This window comes from Scyliorhinus torazame, chromosome 20 (assembly GCF_047496885.1).
Source record: "Scyliorhinus torazame isolate Kashiwa2021f chromosome 20, sScyTor2.1, whole genome shotgun sequence".
Lineage (NCBI taxonomy): Eukaryota > Metazoa > Chordata > Chondrichthyes > Carcharhiniformes > Scyliorhinidae > Scyliorhinus > Scyliorhinus torazame.
Genome location: NC_092726.1, coordinates 29,046,970 through 29,059,936, shown reverse-complemented (window position 1 = coordinate 29,059,936; position 12,967 = coordinate 29,046,970). Strand labels below are relative to the sequence as shown.

Genomic DNA, 12,967 nt, shown 5'->3' with positions numbered 1-12,967 from the left:
AAAAGAGCACTCCACCCAAGCCCACACCTCCACCCTATCCCCATAACCCAGTAACCCCACCCAACACGAAGGGCAATTGATCATGGCCAATCCACCTAACCTGCACATCTTTGGGTTGTGGGAGGAAACCGGAGCACCCGGAGGAAACCCACACACACACGGGGAGGATGTGCAGACTCCGCACAGACAGTGACCCAAGCCGGGAATCGAACCTGGGACTCTGGAGCTGTGAAGCAATTGTGCTAACCACTATGCTACACACGTGCTGCACAGAGTGTGTTAATGGCAGAACAAAAGTAAGCAGTGTGTCAAAGGGAAACCTGGATCAGGGAGCTGATGGCTCAAGTGGGGTGGGGTGGAGATGGTGGTAAGGGGGAAACAAGATGGAAAACGGATGAAAAGGGGGATGGTAATATGAATCAATGGAAGAAATGAAACACAAATTGATGGGTGGGTGAAGGTGGAGAAGAGTTCACAACCTGAAGTTGCTGAACTCAATGTTAACTCCAGAAAGCGGCAATTTTCCTGACTGGAAAATGAGGTGCTGTTCCTCCCGTTTGCGCTGGGCTTCACTGGAACATTGCAGCAGGCCAAGGACAGACATAGGGGCGTGAGAGCAGGACGGTGAGTTGAAATGACAGCAAGATCTGGGTACTGCCTGCGGACGGATATGCGATGTGGAGAGCTATAATCGAGATAGCTGTGTGAGTCTGTGGCTTTGTAATTGATACTAATGGACAGTCTAGCTCCAGAAATGGGGATAGAAAAGGAGAGAGGAGGAAGGTGTTGGAGATGGGCCATGCGAAGGTGACAAGAGGGGTGGAACACCGCCGCCTGCCCCCCCCCCCCCCCCCCAAGGCATGCCTATTTCCAGGGTAGTGCCCCAATAACCTTTACAGTACTTAAGGCAGCTATTTGACCAGGTCTATAAAGCGATCTAGTAAGTTCCATTTAGCCCCACACTTTCCCCTTCCCATTGCACCAAGTGTCATCCCCTCAAGTGCCTGTCCGATTTCCTCTTGAAAATCATTCATAGTCTGTCTCGCCCTCCTGGGCCTCCAACGTCAGTCGCTGCAGAAGGTTCTTCCTCACCTCTTCATTGTGCCTCAAACTTTAAATCTGGATCATTATCACCATCAGTTAAAAGGAACACCTTTTCTTAAGTCGACCTACTCTAACCGAGTCAACATTATTGAACATTTATCACCCTAACTGAAGTATACCTATCCCTGGTTAAAATGCATGTTTTTTGCCACAAGCTTTTTGGTGTGAAATTCCACCTGCCCATTCTGTAGGCCTAAGCTGTGCTACAGATAGGGGGCAAATGAACCATGCTGTCCCGGATCAGTGTAAAATGTCTCCAGCTTCAAAATCTCACCGTTGTCAGATTTTGGAGTTGATTGATGCTGCAAAGCTATGCTACTTAAATGCCTTCCTCATGTCTTTCCAGTAATCCATTTTGGAAGGTCTAATACAGGTGGGAAATATACAGTAAATGACAGAACTCTTTTAAGAGTATTGACAGGCAGAGGGAGCTGGGTGGACAGGTCCACAGGTCACTGAAAGTGGCAACGCAGGCAGAGAAGGTAGTCAAGGGGGCATACTTGCCTTCATCACTTGGCACTTGAGATAGATCACTTGGTTACAGTGATCTACCTGCACCTCAGGGACTGCAGCGGCTCACCACCACCTTCTCAAGGGGCAATTAGGGCTGGGCAACAAATGGTGACCTAGCCAGCGAAATCCATATCCTGGGTAAATTATACATCCCAAAAGCTGTGGGCTCATTTGAAGGTCACCAAGTAGCTGTGCCGCCACCTGCATTCCTCTCTTTCTCCCCCCCCCCCCCCCCCCCCCCCCCACCCCCGCAATCTCCAAACTCAGCACTCTGCTTTAAGACACAATTCAAATCGAACAATCTTAACCACGGGGAGGTGGGCAAAATACCCAGCATGTTCCATCGGAGCAGGTCAATACATTTACAATCCTCACACAACTCCTGTGACAACACAATGTTCAGCGGCAGACATGTACATCTCCAGAGGAGGGACGCGGGGAGAGTACAGCTCGTTCATCTGCTGGACACCAAAATCAAACGGCAATAATTAATGATTAGATGGAGCCAAGTTTGGAGTTGCAAAAAGCTGGATCATAGAGGGGCAAGCCAAAATGAATGCCTGAGAAATCTGAAGTTCATGTACGTTGATATTTCTTCTCCTTTTAAGGTACAGAATACTTACCATACTGGCATAGATAAAAGTCGGGGAACAATTATTCACCTCGGAGAAATAGGCAGCACAGCAAAGAATCTCTCAAGAATTTTAAGCTTTACTATAAAACACAGAAGGAAGGATTTATTGCTTTACACAAGATCAAGTAAATGAAATGAAGCAATTGCTTCAAAATGTATCATGGCATTAAAACCCAAATACAAAGTTAAACCCCAAAACTGTCATTTAGTTTAGTGCTTTATTGCAATTCAATCGCCATCAAGTATTGAAGAGATTATATAAAATTACTTGGGACCTATAGTATCTTTCTGCTTCTAAACCTTCCCCCGCTTTAAATGTTCGAAAGGACACACGGTGAAGACATGATTTTTAAAAAATGGTTTTATGAATTGTTTTATTGTATAAAACACACTTGCGTAACCTAATTGTTGACAAACCGCTGTATGCTCTAGTTATATTGTCATACAGCTACAAGTCCAAACCGTAGGACATACAAACAGGTCTTTCAGATTATAGTGAACACTAAAGTCACCTCCTAAAACTCTTCCCATTTTATTTTAACTACTCTTTTTAAAAAAAATATGCCAAGTATCCCCAGGTTTCTTCTGTCCAAATTACAGTACGACAGTAGGGAGGAAGAGGGTAGGGCTCAAAACTGGGCTTTATGCAGTTTTCTGCTGTCCCTTCTTCCCAATCAGAGACTTATGGATGTGAGGAATCACACCTGTAAGAGAGAAACAAAATAAATTGTGCAAACGTCAACGGCCCAGGCGAGGCACACTCCCTCACTCCTCTCCGACTCCCATTCTGATTTACCAACTAGCTCAGAATTCTTTCCATATTTCTACAGCCAGCAACGCAAGAAAAAAACCAAAGATAGTTCAAAGAAATAGGGACTGTGGCGATTTCCCTCCCGGACAGAGTAAATCTGTCCAGCTGCAACCAAAATGACAAACCTGCCTTGGCTTTGTTGCTCCACAATTCAGAGGAGGGTGGATTTACCAGCTCATCATGAACAAAGATCCTGTCTATTCACCTTCCCGAATCAATATCGTGCTTTATGGATTTACATCCACACACCACATGGATGATTGGGTTAACCCATTGCACAGCTAAGCTCCATTGATCAGGACAGCCATTTATTGAGGCAAGACTCTGCTGGAGACACGCGTGTACAGATGCTGAACAAGTCCAGATTAAGCTGAACTGCAAAGCTCGCCTTGCCCTCCGTGACACTCACTGACATTCACCAAGTGAGAGTACCTAATTCGCACCAGGAACTCAGTGCTCACTGAAATCACATCCAACACAAGCTAAAAGAGATGTCGCAAAGGGAAAAAACATCACCGCACTAAACTGTAAGCACACTTTCACAACGGACACAACTGGAGCTAGTTTCAAATTCATTCAATCAGTGGCAAGATTTCAGAATCTTCACGTTGTTTCAAATGATCAGGACTTTTGGATGACGTGAAAGCATTAGTGCGCTGTGGTAATGACCACCCGAACCATGCCATATCCAAAACATAATCTGCAGTGAGTGTAATTTAAAGAGACAATCTATTTGGAGTGCCCCTGCCTCCTCAGACATCCAAAGCTGGATCAAGAGCATTAGGATGGCTATTGTGGCTACTTACAAAACATCATGCAGGAAGTGTGGCGGGTTATTTAGTTAGTCAATAAATTTAAGGTTGATTCAAAACCAGGATATCCATTCCCAATATCTCAGCTCTATAATTCTAAAAAATTCTTAGCACCGTTAACAGTCAGTCAATAGCAGGCTGGTAACACAAACTTTGTAAGATAATAAAGCTTATGAAGTAACCCCAAAGTCCCATACCATTTAAAATATGTCCCCCTTTCAGTTTACAGACTTCATCATTAGGGCCTTCCCTTAAATTGCACTGACAGTCCCACCAATATATTACTTGATAGTAATTCTGAGAAAGTTCAGAAAGTATTCATTATATTAAAAATCCCTAAAGTTGACACATACCACCACCAGCAATGGTTGCCTTGATCAGCGAATCAGCTCCTCATCACCTCGGATAGCCAACTGCAAGTGACGTGGCGTGATGCGTTTTACTTTCAGATCCTTTGATGCATTTCCTGCCAACTCCAGCACCTACGGAATATCAAGTCAGAAGGCAGATGAAAGAAAAAAGATAGGTTTTCTTAAAATGGAAATTCCAACGGCAATAGATGCTTTTTGTTTTTTACAATTCGGCAACATGAGGTGAAAGCTGGCCAATGTCTCCTGATCTCCAAGTTTCAGAAAGCGTTGGGAGAATGAAGGGAGGCCATGAGGAAATGGGTCCCATACTTCGCACCCATCATTTACCCGACTGCTTTTTTTAATTCTCCTCCTCGGCTTTCCAATTTCCAAAGTCTGATCTCCCCGTCCTAGCTTTGCCACCCCCCATCCCGTTCTCTCTCTGCCAATGTCCTTTTCTCCTTGTTGAAATGCGGAGATGTGATCCTCTACATGTCACGATACACATGCAGCTTACTTTACTCACTCCCCTGCCTCACCTCGCCCTACAACTTCAGTGACCATCTCCCAACAGACATTAGTCGGTTTTTAAGCATCTCCTCATTACCCATACCATCGGTGGCCGTTAAGCTCCGCCTTCTGGAATGCCGGTCGAACTAGTCCTGCTTTGTCACATCCTACTCCGTTCTTGAAAAGCTCCCAGAGGTGATTAACCACATCCCTGCTCATTGAGTAGAAGCTATTTTCTGCTTTGAATCTTGCATAGGAATGCTATCAGAGAAGTCACGGAGGAGTTTACATCAAGGTGGTCAGGAATGTCAAACAAATTAAACACCAGGTTTGTAACCTTGTTCTAAATCAAGGAACAGGTCACCCTCGCCCTCACCTACCTCAGCAGTGAGATACTCCAGGATGGCTGCACTGTACACTGCAGCTGTAGCACCCACCCGCCCATGGCTAGTGGTACGAGTCTTCAAATGCCTCTGTGAATATACGACCTACAGGAAACTAACAAAAGAATACCAAGTGAAAACCAGCATCCTCACCAAAAGGTACATCCTAAGCAAGGACGACACCGCCCGTTGCAACTTCTCACTGAAGCACCGTGCAAATGAAATACATTAGCTTGGATTTTAACCAACGGATACAAAAAGATTTTCCGGCACGAGAAGTTTTTCTTCAAACTTGGGCTAAGATTTTACGGCACATTTCTCCGACTGCTTCATGCTCCTCGTCTCCAAGTTTTGCTGCTGTGGATCATAACGTTGTTCCACCAATCCCAGCATAACTGAATCCTCTCCACTGCACTCGGATTGTTAACCAAGCTAACTGCCTCCCCTATCCCAAACAAAGATGGTTCCCCCTCAAACAAAACTACATTTCTAGGCCAATGAAGATTTGGACTACTGCATTATTGTAGCTTCTCTGAACATTGGAGCTTGGTTTCACTCAAGTTTCCCAATTTTAATTGCCAGTGACCCAAAAGGAAAGTGCACAAAAATCATTGTTAAATGACAGCGTCAAATTCTCTTCCAATTGGCATTACTTCCATGCAAACACCATTGTATTTTTCTGCACTGTTTCACCCTGCTGGAGATGGCTCATTCTTAGCTCAGGTTATCTTGTCCATTTGAGTACCAGGCTTTAGGAAGAATGTCAGGGTCTGAGAAGAGAGAAAGACAAGACAATGACGGGGACACAGTGTCAGCTGGAGTCTAGAAAGGTTCAAGAGACCATTTGTGTGGGGAGACTAAAGAAGCTTGAGCAGGGAAAGTTATGGGGGGGGGGGGGGGGGGGGGGGGGGGGTGTTCAAAACTAGGAAGTTTGATAAGAGGGTGTGCGAGCAGTGTTCTCACAGACCCCAGAGCAGAGGAAATGAGCTGAAACTGCATTGTGAAGGAAGCATCTATGTTGTAAAAACTCTTGGCTTTCTAACCGAGATGTCACTCATACCAACTACAGAAACAAAAGATGCCATGGAATATTGTGTTGAAACTGTTCGATGTCATGTCTAACGTTCCCAAGTGAAACACAGAAATTGACATTAAAACACATGGCATCTCACAACTGCACAGTAATCTCACAAGCAATTTGGTAAGATTAAACTCTCGTCCTTCCCATCAACTGAAGTGGCCCTCATTGCTTTTCTTTGCTGGGGAACAGACCTTTGGATGTCTGTTGCCGTGGATGGCTTTTGCATTTTTGTGATTATGCATATATTAAAGGTCTCATGTTCGATCCCAGCTCTGGGTCACTGTCCATGTGGAGTTTGCACATTCTTCCAGTGTCTGCGAGGGTCTCACCCCACAACCCAGAGATGTGCAGGGTAGGTGGATTGGCACGCTAAATTGCCCTTCAATTGGAAAAAATGAATTGGGTACTCTAAAATTAAAAAAAAAGACAATGCATAGTGGGAAGGCGGTATAAAAGGTCATTTGTAGCTGAGGATAGAATGCAGTCAGGTTCAACTGTGGCCATGAGTTTACTGACAATGTGATTGCAATAAGAAACTTGTTTAATTCGGTTTTACTCGTGCCAAGCTCATTGCTTAACTGGTTAAAAACAGTTTGAAAGGGCAGCACGGTTGCGCAGTAGTTAGCACTGCTGCCTCACGGCGCCGAGGTCCCAGGTTCGATCCTGCTCTGGGTCACCGCCTGTGTGGAGTTTGCACATTCTACCCGCGTTTGCGTGGGTTTCGCCCCCACAACCCAAACAAAATGTGCAGGGTACGTGGATTGGCCACGCTAAATTGCCCCTTAATTGTGAAAAATTAATTGGGTACGCTAAATTTATTTTAAAAGTTTGAAAATGGAAGACAACCACATGGATAATGCTAAATTTCAAGTCAGCCCTCCCTCTGTAACTTTGCATTGAGAGAGAGAGAGAGAGAGAGAGAGAGAGAGAGAGAGAGAGAGAGAGAGAGAGAGAGAGAGAGAGAGAGAGAACAAAAAGGTGACCTGCATGCAAAAACACCAAAAGAGATAGCAGTCAGGCAGACAGTAAATAAAGGCTGGTAAATACTTCAGCCAGAAGTGCTGAATGGACAACTACCTGATTTTGTTCCCCCAGCCCCCATCATAGGTGCCAGTATTCAACCAATTCAATTGATTGACGTTAAGCAGCAATTGCGTGTACTGGACTCTCGACAACGGGAATAAAGATCGGTGAACTCGAATCAGCGGCCTCACTCAACTTCACTACTCCATGGAGCTGTTATCTGCCCAACGGGAACAATCAACCAAACTGGAGAAATCTAGCCTAACAGTTTGTTAAAACACCCAAGTAGCAGCGCTCACTAACGCCATGAAACAACATTTAATTGCCAACAACCTCAGCTGTCCTGTTCACATAGAAACGTGGCTCCAGAACTCCAATTGCAGCCTAAATGCAGACAGACGTTCATGCAAGAGTTGAGGAGAAGCAGGAATAACTAACTGTCTTTGACATGGACCATCTTATGCATCAAGGGACCCTGATACAACACAGTTCAATGGGAAAGCTATTGAGAGCTGACACATTAGGAAGATTGTTGTATGAAGGCCAATCACTCGAATAGGTTCTTCAGGGTGATCATTCTCATGTCTCCATCTGAATTAAGTTATTTGTTGATCAATCCTTGGGGACGGCGTGTTAAATATGCAACAGAAATGCTCGGACAATAACTCTAGTTTTACTCGCGACATCTCAATAAGTTGGAAACTTGGTTCCAATTCCGAAAATACATTTCACCCCTTGTTTAATCCATTTGGAACACAAAGCCTACCTGTAGCCCTGCTCTTTGAGAGCGGGAAACTGCTTTAGCCTTGGCTTTTCCCGAGTCCTTCCAGCTTCCCGCCAGCCTGCCAGAGTGACACACAAGCAACGCCAGTTATTATTTTTCTCCAGAGCAAGGGAAAGATGCAACACTTTCACATGAAAGGATAGCTGTACCGGTAATCGTTTACACTTTAAAGGGATAAACTAGGATTCAACTTTTAAACAGAAATGATCTTGCATGTCGTTCATCTTCAGTGTGAACATTGGCCAGCAAGACCGCATTACAGGAAAAGTAGGAACATTTATATTTAGTGGTGATCAGAAACAGGATGTTAAAACTACACTGACATAGAACATACAGTCCAGAGAAGAGGTCAAGACGCATTTTAATTCCAAGAGAGGAATGACATGATGCAAATTCAACAATTTTAGTCGAAAATGATCTGGCAATCATTTTGCAACGGCAAGTTTTATACTAGACCATAGTGGGTGGGAAAGTAAAAAGTGTTTGCAATCTTGAATTGTCTGGATGGTAATAGGAGACTCCTGGGCACTATTCGAATCATACAAAGAGACAATCAGCTCAATAGTTAATTCAATTCTCAATGGGCAGGGGTGGGGGAGAAATAGACAGAAAAGAGATGGGGTAAACAAGTCAACATTGCCACAAAACTGTCTTTTTCAGGAGCGCGGGGCGGGCCGACGGGCGGAGCGGGCCGACGGGCGGAGCGCGGGGCGGGCCGACGGGCGGAGCGCGGGGCGGGCCGACGGGCGGAGCGCGGGCCGGCCGACGGGCGGAGCGCGGGGCCGGCCGGAGCGCGGGGGCCGGCCGACGGGCGGAGCGCGGGGCCGGCCGACGGGCGGGAGCGCGGGGCCGGCCGACGGGCGGAGCGCGGGGCCGGCCGACGGGCGGAGCGCGGGGCCGGCCGACGGGCGGAGCGCGGGGCCGGCCGGAGCGCGGGGCGGCCGACGGGCGGAGCGCGGGGCGGGCTGAGCGCGGGCCGACGGGCGGAGCGTGGAGCGGGCCGACGGGCGGAGTGCGGGGCGGGCCGACGGGCGGAGCGCGGGGAGGTGAGAGAGAGAGGGAGAGCGGGGAAGGCGACAGAGAGAGAGGAGAGCGGGGAGGTGACAGGGAGAGAGGAGCGCGGGGAGGTGACTGAGAGAGGGGGGGGGGGGTGACAGAGAGAGAGAGAGAGAGCGGGAGGTGACAGAGAGCGAGGAGAGAGCGGGGAGGTGACAGAGAGAGGAGAGTGGGAGGTGACAGTGACAGAGGAGAAAGAGGGGCGGTGACAGAGAGAGAGGAGAGAGCAGGAGGTGACAGAGAGAGGAGAGAGCGGGGAGGCACAGAAAGAGCTGAGAGAGCAGGGAGGCAACGGAAAGAGAGGAGAGGTCGAGATGATGGAAAGAGAGAAGAGCAAGGAGGTGACAAAAGGAAAGGGCACTGGGAAGCGATGGAGAGAGTGTGCTGGTAGGCGACGGGGAGGGGAGACGCTAGGAAGCGACAGGGAGAGGAGAGCGCTGGGGAGAGGAGAGCGCTGGGAAGCGACTGGTAGAGGTGAGCTCTGGGAAGCGACTGGTAGAGGTGAGCTCTGGGAAGCGACAGGGAGAGGAGAGCGCTGGGGAGAGGACGGCACTGGAAGCAGCAGGGAGAAGTGGGCGCTGGAAAGCGACTGGTAGAGGAGAGCTCTGGGAAGTGACAGGGAGAGGGGAGCGCTGGGAAGCGACGGGGAGAGGAGAATGCTGGGAAGCGACAGGAAGAGGAGAGCTCTGGAAGCGACAGGGAGAGGAGAGCGCTGGGAAGCGACAGGGAGAGGAGAGCGCTGGGAAGCGACGGGGAGGGGAGAGCTCTGGGAAGCGACGGTTAGAGGAGAGCTCTGGGAAGCGACAGGAAGAGGAGAGCGCTGGGAAGCGACAGGAAGAGGAGAGCGCTGGGAAGCGACAGGAAGAGGAGAGCGCTGGGAAGCGACAGGAAGAGGATGAGCGCTGGGAAGCGACGGGTAGAGGAGAGCGCTGGAAGCGACGGGTAGAGGAGAGCGCTGGGGAGAGGAGCGTGCTGGGAAGCGACGGGGAGAGAGAGTGTTGGTCGTGTCAGGGAGAGGAGAGAGTGGGGAGGTGACAGAACGAGAAGCGGGGTGACACAGAGTGGGAAGAGAGGGAAGATGAGGGGGAAGGAGAGTGCGGGGAAGTGACAGGGAGATAAGAGAACAGGGCGATGAGAGCAGAGACAGCGCGGGGAGGTGACAGAAAGAGAGAATGGAGAGTCGACGGAGAGGAGAGCGGTGAGGCGACGGAGAGAGCGGGAGGCGATGGAGGAGATCGCAGGGAGGCGACGGAGAGAGGAGAGAGCGGGGAGGCGACGGAGAGAGGAGAGAGCGGGGAGGCGACGGAGAGAGCGGGGAGGTGAGAGAGAGAGGAGAGGGCGGGAGGTGAGAGAGAGGAGAGGGCGGGAGGTGAGAGAGAGAGAGAGAGAGAGAGAGAGAGGAGAGAGAGAGAGAGAGAGAGAGAGAGGAGAGAGAGAGAGGAGAGAGAGAGAGGAGAGAGAGAGAGAGGAGAGAGAGAGAGAGAGCGGGAGGTGAGAGAGAGAGAGAGAGCGGGAGGTGAGAGAGAGAGAGAGCGGGAGGTGAGAGAGAGAGAGAGCGGGAGGTGAGAGAGAGAGAGAGCGGGAGGTGAGAGAGAGAGAGAGCGGGAGGTGAGAGAGAGAGAGAGCGGGAGGTGAGAGAGAGAGAGAGCGGGAGGTGAGAGAGAGAGAGAGAGAGCGGGAGGTGAGAGAGAGAGAGAGAGAGCGGGAGGTGAGAGAGAGAGAGAGAGAGCGGGAGGTGAGAGAGAGAGAGAGAGAGCGGGAGGTGAGAGAGAGAGAGAGAGCGGGAGGTGAGAGAGAGAGAGAGAGCGGGAGGTGAGAGAGAGAGAGAGCGGGAGGTGAGAGAGAGAGAGAGCGGGAGGTGAGAGAGAGAGAGAGCGGGAGGTGAGAGAGAGAGAGAGCGGGAGGTGAGAGAGAGAGAGAGCGGGAGGTGAGAGAGAGAGAGAGCGGGAGGTGAGAGAGAGAGAGCGGGAGGTGAGAGAGCGCGAGAGCGGGAGGTGAGAGAGCGCGAGAGCGGGAGGTGAGAGAGAGCGAGAGCGGGAGGTGAGAGAGAGCGAGAGCGGGAGTTGAGAGAGAGAGAGAGCGGGAGGTGAGAGAGAGAGAGAGCGGGAGGTGAGAGAGAGAGAGAGCGGGAGGTGAGAGAGAGAGAGAGCGGGAGGTGAGAGAGAGAGAGCGGGAGGTGAGAGAGAGAGAGAGCGGGAGGTGAGAGAGAGAGAGCGGGAGGTGAGAGAGAGAGAGAGCGGAGGTGAGAGAGAGAGAGCGGGAGGTGAGAGAGAGAGAGCGGGAGGTGAGAGAGAGAGCGGGAGGTGAGAGAGAGAGAGCGGGAGGTGAGAGAGAGAGAGCGGGAGGTGAGAGAGAGAGAGCGGGAGGTGAGAGAGAGAGAGCGGGAGGTGAGAGAGAGAGAGCGGAGGTGAGAGAGAGAGAGCGGGAGGTGAGAGAGAGAGAGCGGGAGGTGAGAGAGAGAGAGCGGGAGGTGAGAGAGAGAGAGCGGGAGGTGAGAGAGAGAGAGCGGGAGGTGAGAGAGAGAGAGCGGGAGGTGAGAGAGAGAGAGCGGGAGGTGAGAGAGAGAGAGCGGGAGGTGAGAGAGAGAGAGCGGGAGGTGAGAGAGAGAGAGCGGGAGGTGAGAGAGAGAGAGCGGGAGGTGAGAGAGAGAGAGCGGGAGGTGAGAGAGAGAGAGCGGAGGTGAGAGAGAGAGAGCGGGGAGGTGAGAGAGAGAGAGCGGGAGGTGAGAGAGAGAGAGAGCGGGAGGTGACAGAGAGGAGAGAGCGGGAGGTGACAGAGAGAGAGGAGAGAGCGGGAGGTGACAGAGAGAGAGAGGAGAGAGCGGGGAGGTGACAGAGAGAGAGGAGAGGAGCGGGGAGGTGACAGAGAGAGAGGAGAGAGCGGGAGGTGACAGAGAGCGAGGAGAGAGCGGGGAGGTGACAGAGAGGAGAGAGAGGGGAGGCGACAGAAAGAGGAGTGTGCTGGGAAGCGACGGGGAGAGGAGAGAGCTGGAAGCGACAGGGAGAGGAGAGCGCTGGGAAGCGACAGGGAGAGGAGAGCGCTGGGAAGCGACAGGGAGAGGAGGGCGCTGGAAGCGATGGGGAGAGGAGGGCGCTGGGAAGCGATGGGGAGAGGAGAGCGTGGAAGCGATGGGGAGAGGAGGGCGCTGGGAAGCGATGGGGAGAGGAGGGCGCTGGGAGCGACGGGAGAGGAGGGCGCTGGGAAGCGACGGGGAGAGGAGTGTGCTGGTAGTGACAGGGAGAGGAGAGAGCGGGGAGGCAACAGAGAGTAGAGAGCGGGGAGGTGCCAGAGAGGGAGGAGAGAGCAGGGAAGTGACAGAGAGAGAGAGGAGACAGGGGAGGTGACAGTGAGACAGGAGAGAGCGGGGTCGTGAAAGAGAGAGAGGAGAGAGAAAGGAGGCGACAGAGAGAGGAGAGAGCGGGGAGGCGACAGAAAGAGGAGAGAGCGGGGAGGCGACAGAGAGAGGGGGAGTAGGGAGGCGACAAAGAGAGAAGGGAGAGGCGGGAGGCGACAGAGAGAGGAGAGTAGGGAGGCGACAGAGAGAGAAGGGAGAGCGGGGAGGTGAAAGAGGGAGGAGAGAGCGGGGAGGTGACAGAGAGGAGGGAGTGGGGAGGGCGACGGAGAGAGCGGGGAGGGGACAGAGAGGGAAGAGAGCAGGGAGGGGACAGAGAGAGGAGAGCGGGAAGGGGACAGGGAGAGAGGAGAGAACGGGGAGGCGACAGAGAGAGGAGGGAGCGGGGAGGCGACAGGGAGAGAGGAGGGAGCGGGGAGGCGACAGAGAGAGAGGGGAGCGACAGAGGGAGGAGAGAGCGGGGAGGCGACAGAGAGGAGAGAGCAGGGAGTGACAGAGAGAGGAGAGAGCGGGGAGGCAACGGAAAAAGAGGAAAGAGCGAGATGATGGAAAGA

The 12,967-nt window shown here is 51.3% G+C and overlaps 1 pseudogene; it reads right to left on the bottom strand.

The window, feature by feature from the left end:
• Nucleotides 1-2,597: 2,597 nt before the first annotated feature.
• LOC140397027 (histone H2A.V-like) lies at nt 2,598-8,065 on the bottom strand (annotated as a pseudogene).
• Between the last annotated feature and the right edge of the window lie 4,902 nt (nt 8,066-12,967).